The following is a 15,276-nucleotide window of genomic DNA, read 5'->3' as shown; positions in this document are numbered from 1 at the left end:
GACAGTTCTACAAGGACAAGTATTTACCCTGACTAAGCGTCAGTATCCCACAGCCCCAAAAATCCATGAAGACAAGGGTACAGTGAGAGCTGGGAATACCGCTCGTCTGAAAGACAAGGTTGAAACATTTGAACCACCTAAACAAGCACTAGCAAAACCTTCAGCCACCCAACAGGCAATAAAATAAGGTACACGTGCTGAATCAAAACCAGAAGAATCCTTAGCTGATGAAGCTGAAAAGATATGACACTCTCTGGAAGTGGGTGTGGAATTGCAACTTAACCCCAAAGAGGCTGAACTAGCAACCCCATTGAGTGTGAAAAGGGCAGAGAGACAGCTTCAAGAGCAGAAAACTCAAAGGGCTGTTTTTAAACGCTCTGCAACTGCTGCCATACAGTATGCTTACAATAAGACGAGCACCCGACGTGAGGGAAATCTCATGACCGCGCACGTAGCAAAAAGACTATATTTAGAAAAAGTTCTCGTCAAGCGACTGAGGAATGATGATCTCAAGCACCTTCGGGAAGAGACACGAATAAACTGGAGAAGGGCTCCAATCCCAGCAGGACTGAGGGTTCTCTTCCTCCATCCACTCTCATTCAAGTCACAGAGATATCTAGAATGAGAGTGGAAGGATGGGCTTTGGCCGTGGCAAGCCCGAGATTCCCACAAACAGGGGAGGTATGTAACAGGGGAGTTATCCCTGTTCAGGTAATGTGCCTCTAATCCAGCAGTGTGGTGGTTAACTGCTGATAGTCAATTATCCAACACCACCTGGCTGATTAGCTTCTAAGAAAAGCCTGTCTTTCGAGACAGGAAGAGAGATTGTGCCTGAAGTCTTACAACTGGTGAAACTGAACATGGGGACATTTGGCTTGAGCCTGCAAGAAGAAACAGCAGTCCTGCTTTCAAGACACAGGGGAAACTTCTAAACCTGAATGCTGACAAACCCTGAGGAAAAGGGAGCAACCAGGGACAGAGAAGATTTTCCCTCCAAACCACTACAAACAGACAAGACTTTCATTTATAAGACTTTTTATATCTGTTCATTTCATGCTATTTTTTGGGGGCTGGGAGACATGCTTATCTGAAGGGAGTTGTGGACTGCATAGTATTTCACTAGAAATACTCCCAAGTGAATAGAAGCTTTGTTTATCCCTTGTTTGGATGGTTTCCTTATGTTAAGGAAACAGGCGCAATAAAAGCCTTATTTAATTTCACCATAACCAGTCTCCCTTGCATACCTTTGTGAGCGTCCGCCTACAAGCTGATATAAAGAAAAGAAAATATGCTGCTCAAAAACCCTTTAAAGGATGGTCCACAGGGATCCTTCTTGGTTGAACGTGTGGGAATTGAAGGGGAGCACAACTTGTTCAGTGGTGGATATGTGAAAATAAAATGGATACAATAGTGCAACACAGTCTCTTAAAAGTTATCGCCAAATCAGCAAATTTCTATAGATTCAAAACTCACATTCTTATGGAAATAAACAGGCATGTAACCCCAAACTTGGGTAGATGGTAAGTAGTGTGGTATATTTGTGTGGGTCTTCTCTTCCTCTGTATCTCAGGATTCTTGGGTATAGTGGGATATCCCTCAGAATGGTATAATGGCAGCCGTATAAATAGGAGAAAACGGAAAGCCAAACATGGTGTGTACCATAAAAACAACTTTTAATCTAGAAAAAAACCTTATAGGTGTATGCTTACATTAATAAAAAGTATAATGGACACGTAAGAAAAGCGAACTCTACCTCCCAATTCTCACCCCCTCTGCTCGAGTCTCCCGTCGCGTCACTTCCGGTTACCGGCGTCTCATTTCCGGTATTGCGGCGCAGGTGGAATCACCGAATGCAGGGACCTCTGGCGTAGATCAGCAAAGGTGAGTGTTAACAGCAGGGTGCTTCAGACTCAATATGGAAAATAGCTGAAGCGCTCAAATGCAGGTATATCTCAAAATGATAATAAGCCAGACCACTGTACCAGGGTACTAACAATTGATATAGTACCTATTGTGTCATATAATGGGTACTATCCTCCTGAAGACAGGTGGTGTGTGGTGCAACCCACTCACCATCAGTCTCATTGGCAGGTTCCCCTGAAAAATATGCAAATACTCACATTCTGGTAGGGCAGGCAGGCAGGCTGTGCAGCTACTCAATGCAATACAGGGAAAAGGGAGACCAAAAAGCGCACCAGCACAAACGGAGCAGGAAGAACCCAAGACAAAAAAATGATTAAAAGGGCACTTTAATGTGGCAAAAGACCCATCCAATGCATTTCGAACGTCGCAGCGTTCTTTTTCAAGGATAAAACACAATGTGATAACATCCATTATATACCCTCTTACCTGTTACATTACATACCTCTTGCCACCGCCACATGGTGTGAATATATTACCAAATAAGGAATTTAAGATTAACAGTTTTATAAATTGTAAAAGTCAATTTGTGATTTATCTAATAACATGTGGTTGTGGCAAGAGGTATGTGGGGAGGACGACTAGAGCCCTTAAGGTCAGGATGTTAGAGCATTTAAGGCTCATAAAATTGAGAGACACTAATCATCCAGTCTCACCCAGGTAATGTAACAGGTAAGAGGGTATATAATGGATGTTATCACATTGTGTTTTATCCTTGAAAAAGAACGCTGCGACGTTCGAAATGCATTGGATGGGTCTTTTGCCACATTAAAGTGCCCTTTTAATCATTTTTTTGTCTTGGGTTCTTCCTGCTCCGTTTGTGCTGGTGCGCTTTTTGGTCTCCCTTTTCCCTGCTTCAGACTCAAGACTCCAGGGGCTAGAGAGGTACACGTAGTCAAATGGAAGCCGAGATCTAAGTCCAGAGAGGTACGCAGAGCGGATGATTCAGGAATGATAGCTGAAACACCGAAGAGAGCCAGGCACAGAACTACGAACAGTAAAAAAGCCACAAGAAGCTATGCAGAGCGAGGAAGGAGAGGAAGGACTGGGGTAATATACTGCGGGTGACCAATAGAGGGTAGAGGTGGGGCGGAGGCGTGTCCAGGCAGTCCATGTGACAGGCTCAGGGACAAAGAGGAGATGGGAGCCAGGTGCGTGGCTGGGGTGAGTGACGTGGTGTCCCACGATTGGCGGGGGTGGGGCCAGCTGTGCAAGGCGAGGGGAGAAAAGATTGGGTGCGCGCGCACCCAATCCTCCTGTCCTCCTAATCCTCCTGTGCACACGTCCCGGAAGCGTGGGGGCAGTGGTGGCGGCGTGTGCTGCTGAAGACTGAGACCAAAGCGGCATTTGACCGGCTGAGGTGGGGGCCTGACGGGAAGACGGAGCAGCGGGTGCTGCGGCACTCGAATTTGGTAAGGGGACACACACACCGCGGGGGACTTGTCCCCCGAGTCCTTACAGCTACAGAAGACTGTGATCGCTATTTATTCTGCGACCAAGTCCAAATTGGAGGATCTCAAGGCTGAGCTTGCTACTGCAAACACTACTAATTCCACCATGGTGGAAAAATAGAGCAAATCTGATAGAATGATTGCTAATCTGAAGCAGAAGTATGAGGAGGCACTGAAAGAGATTACAGTCTTACACATATGATATTTACTCCACATTAACAGAATTTGATGTATCTGAGCCAGTGTTTTGTTTATGCCTGCGGGATAAACCAAGAACTAAACATGCTTTACTAGCCACTAAGGTGGCAAAGGGGGTAGGTAGTGTAATGTAATGCTTATATTATCCCTTGTGGTCAGCTAGTTATGGAAACCGATGGACTACTACTGTACGTGGTTAAAATGTACTGTAATAACAATTTTATCATCTATTCCAGGCCTGCACAACATACGGCCCACACCCGCGACAGACTCCCTTCAACCCTCCCCTTTATCCCACCTTGCCTGGTAGGGAAAGGAGCGCGCTCCAGCAGTGTCTGTGAATCTGCGCGCTCCCCCCTAACCTCCCTCCCCCCTCCGCCTGCTCCAGCAGGGGGACGCGCTCTAGCACTGTAGCGCGACCCGGAACTTCCGGGTCTGCTGCTAGAGCGCACTTCCCTCATCCCTGCCACCATCACAGTTGCCGCTGTCATCCACCACCTCCTCCGTTGGCCCTGTTGCTGCCGCGACGCCACCTCTATCTGCCGACGCCTCCTCTGTTGCCGCCGCCGCCATCACCTCTGCTGCCGCCGCTGCCAACATCAGATAAGCATGGGGGGCCCATTCAAACCACACCAGTGGGGGGATGCTGACATAAGGGGGGGGTGCTGACATGTGGGGGGGGGATGCTGAAATGGGAGGGGGGATGCTGACATGGGAGGGGGGATGCTGACATGGGAGGGGGGATGCTGACATGGGAGGGGGGATGCTGACATGGGAGGGGGGATGCTGACATGGGGGGTATGCTGACAGGGGGGTATGCTGACGGGGGGGATGCTGACATGGGAGGGAGGATGCTGACATGGGAGGGGGAATGCTGACATGGGGGGTATGCTGACAGGGGGGGTATGCTGACAGGGGGGGGTATGCTGACATGGGGGGGGGGGATGCTGACATGGGAGGGGGGATGCTGACATGGGAGGGGGGATGCTGACATGGGAGGGGGGGTGCTGACATGGGAGGGAGGATGCTGACATGGGAGGGAGGATGCTGACATGGGAGGGGGAGGGAGGGTGCTGACCTGGGGGGGATGCTGACATGGGGGGATGATGCTGACATGGGAGAGGGGAGGCTGACATGGGAGGGGTGATACTGACATGGGAGGGGGATGCTGACATGGGAGGGGGGTGCTGACATGGGAGTGGGGATGCTGACATGGGAGGGGGGATGCTGACATTGGGGGGGGATGCGGACATTGGGGGGGATGCTGACATGGGAGGGGGGATGCTGACATGGGAGGGGGGATGCTGACATGGGAGGGGGGATGCTGACATGGGAGGGTGAGGGGGGATGCTGACATGGGAGGGTGAGGGGGGATGCTGACATGGGAGGGTGAGGGGGGATGCTGACATGGGAGGGTGAGGGGGGATGCTGACATGGGAGGGGGGATGCTGACATGGGAGGGGGAGATGCTGACATGGGGGGATGCTGACATGGGAGGGAGGATGCTGACATGGGAGGAGGATGCTGACATGGGAGGAGGATGCTGACATGGGAGGGGGGGTGCTGACATGGGAGGGGGGATGATGACATGGGAGGGAGAATGCTGACATTGGAGGGGGAGGGAGGATGGTGACATGGGGGGGAGGATGCTGACATGGGAGGGGGGGTGCTGACATGGGAGGGGGGATGCTGACATGGGAGGGGGGATGCTGACATGGGAGGGGGAGATGCTGACATGGGGCGGATGCTGACATGGGAGGGAGGATGCTGACATGGGAGGAGGATGCTGACATGGGAGGAGGATGCTGACAAGGGAGGGGGGGGTGCTGACATGGGAGGGGAATGCTGACATTGGAGGAGGAGGGAGGATGCTGACATGGGGGAAAGATGCTGACATGGGAGGGGGGATGCCGACATGGGCTGTGGGGGGCTACTGACATGGGCTGTGGGGGCCTGCTGATATGGGCTGTGGGGGGCTGCTGATATGGGCTGTGGGGGGCTGCTGATATGGGCTGTGGGGGGCTGCTGAATTAATTTAATTTGAATGAAAGTATTTTAAATGTAATTTTGTTTCAAGTAAACATCGTAAATAAATGTGTTATTTTGAATAATAAATGCTGTTTTACCTGTGCGGCCGACTCTGTTTTCCTTGTGAGGTGTAGGGGGGGGGGGAGTGATGTGAGGTGCAGGGGGGAGAGTTATGGGAGGTGCAGGGGGGGGAGTGATGGGAGGTGCAGGGGGGAGAGGGATGTGAGGTGCAGGGGGGGAGAAGGATGTGAGGTTTAGGGGGGAGAGTGATGTGAGGTTTAGGGGGGAGAGTGATGTGAGGTTTAGGGGGGAGAGTGATGTGAGGTGCAGGGGGGGAGAGTGATGTGAGGTGCAGGGGGGAGAGTGATGTGAGGTGCAGAGGGGGAGAGTGATGTGAGGTGCCGGGGGGGAGAGTGATGTGAGGTGCAGGGGGGGAGAGTGATGTGAGGTGCAGGGGGGAGATTGATGTGAGGTGCAGGGGGGAGATTGATGTGAGGTGCAGGGGGGAGAGTGATGTGAGGTGCAGGGGGGAGGGTGATGTGAGGTGCAGGGGGGGAGGGTGATGTGAGGTGCAGGGGGGGAGAGTGATGTGAGGTGCAGGGGGGAGAGTGATGTGAGGTGCAGGGGGTGGAGAGTGATGTGAGGTGCAGGGGGTGGAGAGTGATGTGAGGTGCAGTGGGGGAGAGTGATGGGAGGTGCAGAGGGGGGGGGGAGTGATGGGAGGTGCAGGGGGGTAAGAGTGATGGGCGGTGCAGGGGGAGAGGTATGTGAGATGCAGGATGAGGATGAGGATGAGAGATGCAGGATGAGGATGAGGATGAGAGATGCAGGATGAGGATGAGAGATGCAGGATGAGGATGAGGATGAGAGATGCAGGATGAGAGATGCAGGATGAGGATGAGAGATGCAGGATGAGGATGAGAGATGCAGGATGAGGATGAGGATGAGAGATGCTGGAGGAGAGATGATGATGACGACGACGACGACGACGACGACGACGACGACGACGACGACGACGACGACGATTTTACCCGTGCGGCCCAAATTTTTTTTCCTTAGAGCAGTTCGGCCCTTCTCACTTTAAGAGTTGTGCTGGCCTGATCTATTCCATGTTGGTTTAGCTTATCTTGCCTATGTATATAATGGGCAGTATATTGCCCATTGTATACACAGGAAAGACAGGGCTAACGCCAGCCTGGAGTAGGTGATAAAATATTTGCGGTATTTCCCGTTCCGATAAATCCCGTTCCGATAAATATCTGAACTTGATGTATGGCAGTTTTTACTTGAAAATGTGGTATTATGCCCGTTTTTTATCAGATTCAATGCTTTTTAAGGGTCCGATTAAAAAGTGCTTTATCGCTGATTCATTGCACAATAATAATAAGGCACTTTTTTTTACGGGTGTTAATACGGCATTTTTTGGTTACCGCAGCTTGATGTATCTGGCCCTTTGACTCAAGTCAGGTTTAGGGATATTAAGTTCTAGTTGACCAGTAATCGTGTATGCAGATCTATCAATATTTGTATTGTATTGTAAGTCTTTATTTATGTGGCGCCAAAAGTGTATTCAGTGCTTCACAAAGAATACAGTACAGGGAATTATAATAATACAATAAGCGCAGCAAAATCAGACAATTGGAAAGTAAATCCCTGCCCTGAAGAGCTTACAATCTAAGTTATATAATGGGAAACTTACAGAGACAAAATAGAAAAAAGGATGATCTAGAGCAGGGGTGAGCAAACTTTTTATGCCGAGCCCCCCTTTTCATCCATGAAATTTCTTGGGCCCCCCCATGCCTGATGTAATCAAAATCACATGACATCAGCGCACGTGAGCTGGTTCAGCCATTGAGGGCGAACCAGCTTTGTAACGCCCCCCGTCACGCGTCTACAAATAAAGTGTAACACAAATTACAACACTTAAAAATAAATATTATGATTTTTGTCTAATAGCGTCCCCATTTTCTGCTGTATTATTAATCGCAATCTTCCCGCCACATTAGAATCTCTCAGGACCTCTCTCCCCTCTTCCAGTCTCACACTCCTCTCCCAGTCTCTCCATCTCCCTGTATTTCTCACTCCCCCTCCAGTCCCTCTCTATCCCTCCCCTCAGTTTCTCCCCCACTCTCTTTCCCTCCCCCTGTGTGTCTCTCTCTCTTTCTCCCTCCCCCTAGTATCTCTCTCAATCCCCCCATTGTCTCTCACTCTCCTTCCAGCCATTGCCTCTCCCTCCCCCCAGTGTCTCTCTTGCACTCTCCAACCAGCTATTGTTTCTCCCTCCACCCCGGTGTCTCTCTCACTCCAGCCATTGTGTGTCTCTCCCTCCTGCCAGTGTCTTCCTCCCTCCCACCAGTGTCTCTCTCATCCCCATCCCATGTAGCTCTTTCACCCCCCCTCCCCATGTCACACTCACTCTCACCCCCCTCTCCATCTCACTCTCACCCCCCTCATGTCACTCACACTCCTCCCATGCCCCAGTCTCACACTCACTCCCCCATGTCCCAGGCTCACGCTCACTCCCCCATGTCCAAGTCTCACACTCACTCCCCATGTCCCAGTCTCACACTCCCTCCCCATCTCCCAGTCTCACTCTCCCACCCCCCATGTCCCAGTCTCACACTCACTCTCCCATGTCCCAGTCTCACTCCCCCCCTCTCCCCATGTCCCAGTCTCACTCTCTCACCCCCCATGTCCCAGTCTCACCCCCATGTCCCAGTCTCACCCCCCCATGTCCCAGTCTCACCCATGTCCCAGTCTCACTCCCCCCCAATGTCCCAGTCTCACCCCCCCCATGTCCCAGTCTCACTCCCCCCCATGTCCAGTCTCACTCCCCCCATGTCCCAGTCTCACTCCCCCCCATGTCCCAGTCTCACTCCCCCCCCATGTCCCAGTCTCACTCCCCCCCATGTCCCAGTCTCACTCCCCCCCATGTCCCAGTCTCACTCCCCCCCATGTCCCAGTCTCACTCCCCCCCATGTCCCAGTCTCACTCCCCCCCATGTCCCAGTCTCACTCCCCCCCATGTCCCAGTCTCACTCCCCCCCCATGTCCCAGTCTCACTCCCCCCCCATTTCCCAGTCTCACTCCCCATGTCCCAGTCTCACCCCCCCCCATGTCCCAGTCTCACCCCCCCCTGTCCCAGTCTCACTCCCCCGTGTCCCAGTCTCACTCCCCCGTGTCCCAGTCTCACTCCCCCGTGTCCCAGTCCCACTCCCCCGTGTCCCAGTCTCACCACCCCGTGTCCCAGTCCCCACTCCCCCGTGTCCCAGTCTCACCACCCCCGTGTCCCAGTCTCACCCCCCCATGTCCCAGTCTCACTCCCCCCCATGTCCCAGTCTCACTCCCCCCAATGTCCCAGTCTCACTCCCCCCCATGTCCCAGTCTCACTCCCCCCATGTCCCAGTCTCACTCCCCCCCATGTCCCAGTCTCACTCCCCCCCATGTCCCAGTCTCACTCCCCCCCATGTCCCAGTCTCACTCCCCCCCCATGTCCCAGTCTCACTCCCCCCCATGTCCCAGTCTCACTCCCCCCCCATGTCCCAGTCTCACTCCCCCCCATGTCCCAGTCTCACTCCCCCCCATGTCCCAGTCTCACTCCCCCCCATGTCCCAGTCTCACTCCCCCCCATGTCCCAGTCTCACTCCCCCCCATGTCCCAGTCTCACTCCCCCCATGTCCCAGTCTCACTCCCCCCCATGTCCCAGTTTCACTCCCCCCCCATGTCCCAGTCTCACTCCCCCCCCATGTCCCAGTCTCAATCCCCCCCATGTCCCAGTCTCACTTCCCCCCATGTCCCAGTCTCACTCTCCCCCATGTCCCAGTCTCACTCCCCCATGTCCAGTCTCACTCACCCCCTCTCCCCATGTCACACACGCTGATGCAGGAAGCAAGGAGATGCTGCTGTGTAGCTCAGCACAGCGCCACCTAATGGCCAAAAGAAAAATTGCAGCTGCAGACGGTTTTTCCCCTCTGCTCCTGGCAAAATCGCCGCTGCTTCCTGTGCCCCCCCTAAACAATCTTGCACCCCCCTAGGGGGGTGCACCCCCCAGTTTGCGCACCGCTGATCTAGGGCACAATCGGAATTCCAAAAAAGAATTTTAATGAATCAAAACAGCACCAAAGTACGACGTTTCGTCCTTCTAAGAGGACTTTTTCAAGTGAAACGTCGTAAACGTCGTACTTTGGTGCTGTTATGATACATTAAAATTCTTTTTTGGAATTCCGTTTGTGCCCTAGATCATCCTTTTTTCTACGTATACAGGATTCTCAGGCACATTTCCCTGAACCAGGAGCACCGGTTGTTGCAAGTATATTATTCTATGCTATTGGTGTGCAGCTTTGCCAATCATTGTTCAAACTTACAGAGACAGCAGGTGAGGGAATAAGTGCAGTAGATGGCAGTGCTTGGTAAATTTTGCAATCTAACTTCAGTAATAAGACAATAGAGATGTAAAAACCAAACAACACACATTCCTGATTACCTGGTGTTGGTGCGTTACTATTCCACAGTGAACCCCACTTCATACCAAGCGCTTTCCCATATTCGTCTCCATACCAGACCAGGAGCTCTGTGTGTGGGGGGAGGTCTGTGCAGGTTCTGTAGTAGATTTCCCTGTGGTTCTGCAACGCCACAAGGTTCTGTTCTTCCTCGTTTCTCGCACAATTTACAAACCTAAAATTGGGACAGTTAGTGAGGTCTCAAAGTAATGTCTATTTTATAAAGGAAGAGCTGAAAAAAGATACAAGTTGTTAATAATGTGACTTGTCTTTTCTTCTCTACAGTTTGTGAGGTGGAACACTAGTTAAAGCTGCAGTTCAGTCTTTTTTTAATTTTTATTTATTTTTTTACTTCAATAGTTTCATGTGTGCAATCTCTAATTACCTAAAGAACTGTATAGCTGCAGGTCAATTCGTTCTTCATGTATTGATTGGCGAAATTTGGTGACATAATTAGTGAAGGGATCTGTTTATAATCTGCTTCAGTCTGTCAGTGGAAGCTCATGAATATTCATGAGCAATCCTGCACTGACATGTGCAAGAGGGAGGGCAGGGCTTACAAAGGGGTGTGCCAGGGCTTGTGACAGGACATGAAGGGGCAGTGCCTAGCAAATGGCTGTTTAAATAGAATACAAGAAAATTGGTCTTTCAAAGTTGTTGTTTTTTTTAAAAAGAAAATGCTAAAAGTATTTTTTATTACTACAGAACTGATTTATTAAAAAAAACACACATGCAGGATATTGACTGAACTGTAGCTTTAATGGAGAGCAATGTATATACGATGGCTCACTTGTATGTACCCACAGTTTGAAAGGAATGGGAGGAGCAGGCCACACCAGTGACTACTTTCTTATCAATTAAGAAAAACACTGTTGTAATTAAAAACGTCCCCGACACGATGACACAAGTGCCACAAAGGTGAGTTTTCTTCCGGTGGAACTAAACAGAAACAGAAAGTGGGGTTGATGTAACAAGGTGTTGTAGCAGGAATGTGTTCCAATAGCAACCTGAGAGTATAACAGGCCCTGGACTGATTTGGAAACTGGACTATAGAAAAAGCCTCGAGCCACAGTCTAATGAGGTAACAATGTCGGTTTGGGCTTGAAAAAGAAAACTAAAACAGTGGAACCAGCCCCTGTAAGAAAAAAGTTTAACATTATGCTCAAGTGCAGGGTCATGAACATACTGTATATGATCAAATATAGAAATGCTGTTTAAAGCTTAAAAGGAGTCAGCACACCTCTGAGGAAGGCAGCATGGCCTTGATGTCTCTGATTTAGAGAAGGAGGACATCATACTATTAAAGCAGAAGAATAAAAAGGTGAGAGCACACATGCAGTCTTACTTCCATCCTTTTTCCTATTGTCTCCTCAGCTCTATTTGTCTGAGCATTGTTTGAACAGGCCGTGTAAGGCTACATACGGGCAGCAATGGTGCTGAACAAAGCTGTGAGGAGAAGACAGGAGTGAATGCAGTGGTGAAAAGAGCTGCTGTGATCACATGCTCATTGCCATTTACTTGAGTGGCTGTTAAAGGGCAATTGAGGCTATTGCACTTTAGGCCCAGGACATAGTGCACTCAGCGTCGCTGAGGCGGGCTGATCCGCGCTGAACAGATGCACAAAGCCCCCTGCATCTGTTATCAGCGCGGCTATAGTTTCCCCCTCCGCATGCGCGCTGATGTGTGCTGAGGAGGAGAAACTCTTCCGAGAGCGGCAATTTGAAATTTGCCGCTCGGGGAAGCGGAGGAGCGGTCACGTGACCGCTCCCATCCAATGGGGCTGCAGCCGGTCCTACACCGGCAGCACAGACGTCTGTGTGTGTGTAGGAGGGGGGGGGAGCGGGTGATGTGTCCGCCTTCTGCCCCGATCCCTGTCTCCCTTCTGCCCCGATCCCTGTCTCCCTTCTGCCCCGATCTCTGTCTCCCCTTCTGCCCGATCCCTGTCTCCCCTTCTGCCCCGATCCCTGTCTCCCTTCTGTCCCCCTTCTGCCCCGATCCCTGTCTCCCTTCTGCCCCGATCCCTGTCTCCCTTCTGCCCCGATCCCTGTCCCCCTTCTGCCCCGATCCGTCTCCCTTCTGCCCCGATCCCTGTCCCCCTTCTGCCCCGATCCCTGTCCCCCTTCTGCCCCGATCACTGTCTCCCTTCTGCCCCAAACCCTGTCTCCCTTCTGCCCCGATCCCTGTCTACTTTCTGCCCCGATCCCTGTCTCACTTCTGCCCCGATCCCTGTCTCCCTTCTGCCCCGATCCCTGTCTCCCTTCTGCCCCGATCCCTGTCTCCCTTCTGCCCCGATCCCTGTCTCCTTTCTGCCCGATCTCTGTCTCCTTTCTGCCCCGATCCCTGTCTCCCTTCTGCCCGATCCCTGTCTCCCTTCTGCCCCGATCGCTGTCCCCCTTCTGCCCCGATCGCTGTCCCCCTTCTGCCCCGATCCCTGTCTCCCCTTCTGCCCCGATCCCTGTCTCCCTTCTGCCCCGATCGCTGTCCCCCTTCTGCCCCGATCGCTGTCCCCCTTCTGCCCCGATCCCTGTCTCCCTTCTGCCCCGATCCCTGTCCCCCTTCTGCCCCGATCCCTGTCTCCCTTCTGCCCCGATCCCTGTCTCCCTTCTGCCCCGATCCCTGTCTCCCTTCTGCCCCGATCCTGTCTCCCTTCTGCCCCGATCCCTGTCTCCCTTCTGCCCCGATCCCTGTCTCCCTTCTGCCCCGATCCCTGTCCCCCTTCTGCCCCGATCCCTGTCCCCCTTCTGCCCCGATCCGTCTCCCTTCTGCCCCGATCCCTGTCCCCCTTCTGCCCCGATCACTGTCTCCCTTCTGCCCCAAACCCTGTCTCCCTTCTGCCCCGATCCCTGTCTACTTTCTGCCCCGATCCCTGTCTACTTTCTGCCCCGATCCCTGTCTCACTTCTGCCCCGATCCCTGTCTCACTTCTGCCCCGATCCCTGTCTCCCTTCTGCCCCGATCCCTGTCTCCCTTCTGTCCCGATCCCTGTCTCCCTTCTGCCCCGATCCCTGTCTCCCTTCTGCCCCGATCCCTGTCCCTCTTCTGCCCCCGATCCCTGTCTCCCTTCTGCCCCGATCCCTGTCTCCCTTCTACCCCGATTCCCTGTCCCCCTTCTGCCCCGATCCCTGTCCCCCTTCTGCCCCGATCACTGTCTCACTTCTGCCCCGATCCCTGTCTCACTTCTGCCCCGATCCCTGTCCCCCTTCTGCCCCGATCCCTGTCTCCCTTCTGCCCCGATCCCTGTCTCCCTTCTGCCCCGATCCCTGTCTCCCTTCTGCCCCCGATCCCTGTCCCCCTTCTGCCCCGATCCCTGTCCCCCTTCTGCCCCGATCACTGTCCCCCTTCTGCCCCGATCCGTCTCCCTTCTGCCCCGATCCCTGTCTCCCTTCTGCCCCGATCCCTGTCCCCCTTCTGCCCCACACACACACACCACTTCAAAGTGACACACACACACACTGATAGCTACCAAGTGACACACACTGATAGCTACCAAGTGACACACACACAGTGATACCCGCCTCCCAAGCGCGCTTGCTGTCTCCTCTGTCAGGACAGCAAAAAGCTCCTGGTAGAGCGAGCGGCAGCAAGCAGCAGCAACTAAGCCCTTACTATGTCCAAGGCCTTAGTGAATCTAGTGTTTGGTAAAAAAAGAAAAAGGAGGAAGTGTATAATGAAAAATAACCACCTGCAGATCAGTACTTGGGAGGCAAATAAAGGGTGTGGGGGAAGGGGGATACAGAAAACAAACAGCAATAGAAACACAGTAATAGAAACCATGTGAGACGGGTAACTCTTCTCCTGAGGGGCTATTGGGGAAGTAATTTAACAAGCTGTTTGGGGGATAAATTAAATGAATATTTCTGTTTCGGGAGGTTTTGCAAGGACTTGGAAAGACAATAAGTGATGGTAATGGTCACAGAGTAATAGTCTGGAGAATATAGATGTGGCATTAGCTGCCCAGTAAAGTATTGTAGGTGACAGCAACCAAAGTTATCCATAATGTCAACAGCTGCTCTGGTTAAATAAGGCTTAGAGAAATGTGGCCCTGTATTCCTAAGACGGGAAAGACTTGTGAGGGGTGAGAGGAAAAGGAGCGCTTAGGATAGCTAGCAAGGAGAAAAGGCGGATTGTACAAACTCTTGTGGTTTGTAATCTCAGGATTTATTTAAACTGAAGCAGAGTAGGAAAATGGTATTTAAAGGGGCAGTCCCTCCTAGGAAGAACGTGAACCAACAACAATGGCATATTTAATAGTTTCAATGTAGCGAATTGTCAAGTTAAAAAACCCGTTTAGCAAATAAAAAAACATAACATTTCCATAGAAAACAAAGTGATTATAAAGCCCTCATTAGTCAAATACACAAATGTTCCTGGAGAAATACAGAACAGGATTTCTTTCACAATACACAAATAAGTAAAACAGTTATTTTAACCCTTTGAGTGATGGAGGGTTCACGTGATCGCTCCCCTCACTGATGACAGAACAGACAGGGAGACCCCTCCCTCCTATCCCACGTAGTGATAGATTCGTCCTGCCCTGCACAGGAGCACAGAATGTCATCTCCCCTAGGAAAACCAGCAGGATTACTATGATGTAGCTATTACATCATGGGGCCAGACGCGGTGACATAGCAGCTACATCACAAGGGCACCCAAAGGGTTAAATGGTGATTTCATCCTTTTCAAGGCAGCCGTGTACTCCAAGAGATTTCATGTTTTCCCGCCGCTGGGTTGGATTAAAAGCAGCAGAATGTTCCCCTTCGATATGCGCATCAATGTAATCCAGACACAGACAACTGATTACCTAAATTGCAGCTCGATCCGATCTCCTGTGATCAATCGTCGATGGGGATTTTACAGCAACAGCAGCATCTCCCTGTCCCTGTTGAAATAAGGTGTGTGAGTGTGTGTGAGTGTGTGTGTCTGAACGCTGAGTTGGGTGGGGGGTGTTAAAAATGGAGCAGGGAGGGTAAAAACTGATTTTATATATATATATGTAAACTCCGTTATAGCGCAACCCATTATAACGCGAAATCGGTTATAACGCGGTTTTCAGGTGGCTCTCGTTTTTAAAAAAAAATGTTTTTTTTTTTTTTTTTGGGGTGGGCATAAATTGGGACAAAACATCCCCCCCTGCTCACAGCCCCCCCCCCCCTGCTCACAGCCCCCCCCCCTGCTCACAGCC

The 15,276-nt window shown here is 51.6% G+C and overlaps 1 protein-coding gene across 1 annotated transcript in view; it reads right to left on the bottom strand.

Moving 5' to 3' along the window:
- Nucleotides 1–15,003, bottom strand: part of LOC142466864 (uncharacterized) — a 52,673-nt gene extending 37,670 nt beyond the window's left edge. The window contains exons 1-2 of the mRNA XM_075572398.1: nt 14,896–15,003; nt 10,080–10,270 (exon numbers count right to left, since the gene is read on the bottom strand). The gene's annotated coding sequence lies outside the window, so the exon portion shown is untranslated. The remainder of the gene's footprint in view (nt 1–10,079; nt 10,271–14,895) is intronic.
- Nucleotides 15,004–15,276: the final 273 nt, after the last annotated feature.

The sequence above is a fragment of the Ascaphus truei genome, chromosome 15, assembly GCF_040206685.1.
Source record: "Ascaphus truei isolate aAscTru1 chromosome 15, aAscTru1.hap1, whole genome shotgun sequence".
Classification (NCBI taxonomy): domain Eukaryota; kingdom Metazoa; phylum Chordata; class Amphibia; order Anura; family Ascaphidae; genus Ascaphus; species Ascaphus truei.
Note: the sequence above shows the minus strand (reverse complement) of the source record. Positions and strands in the feature narration are given on the sequence as shown.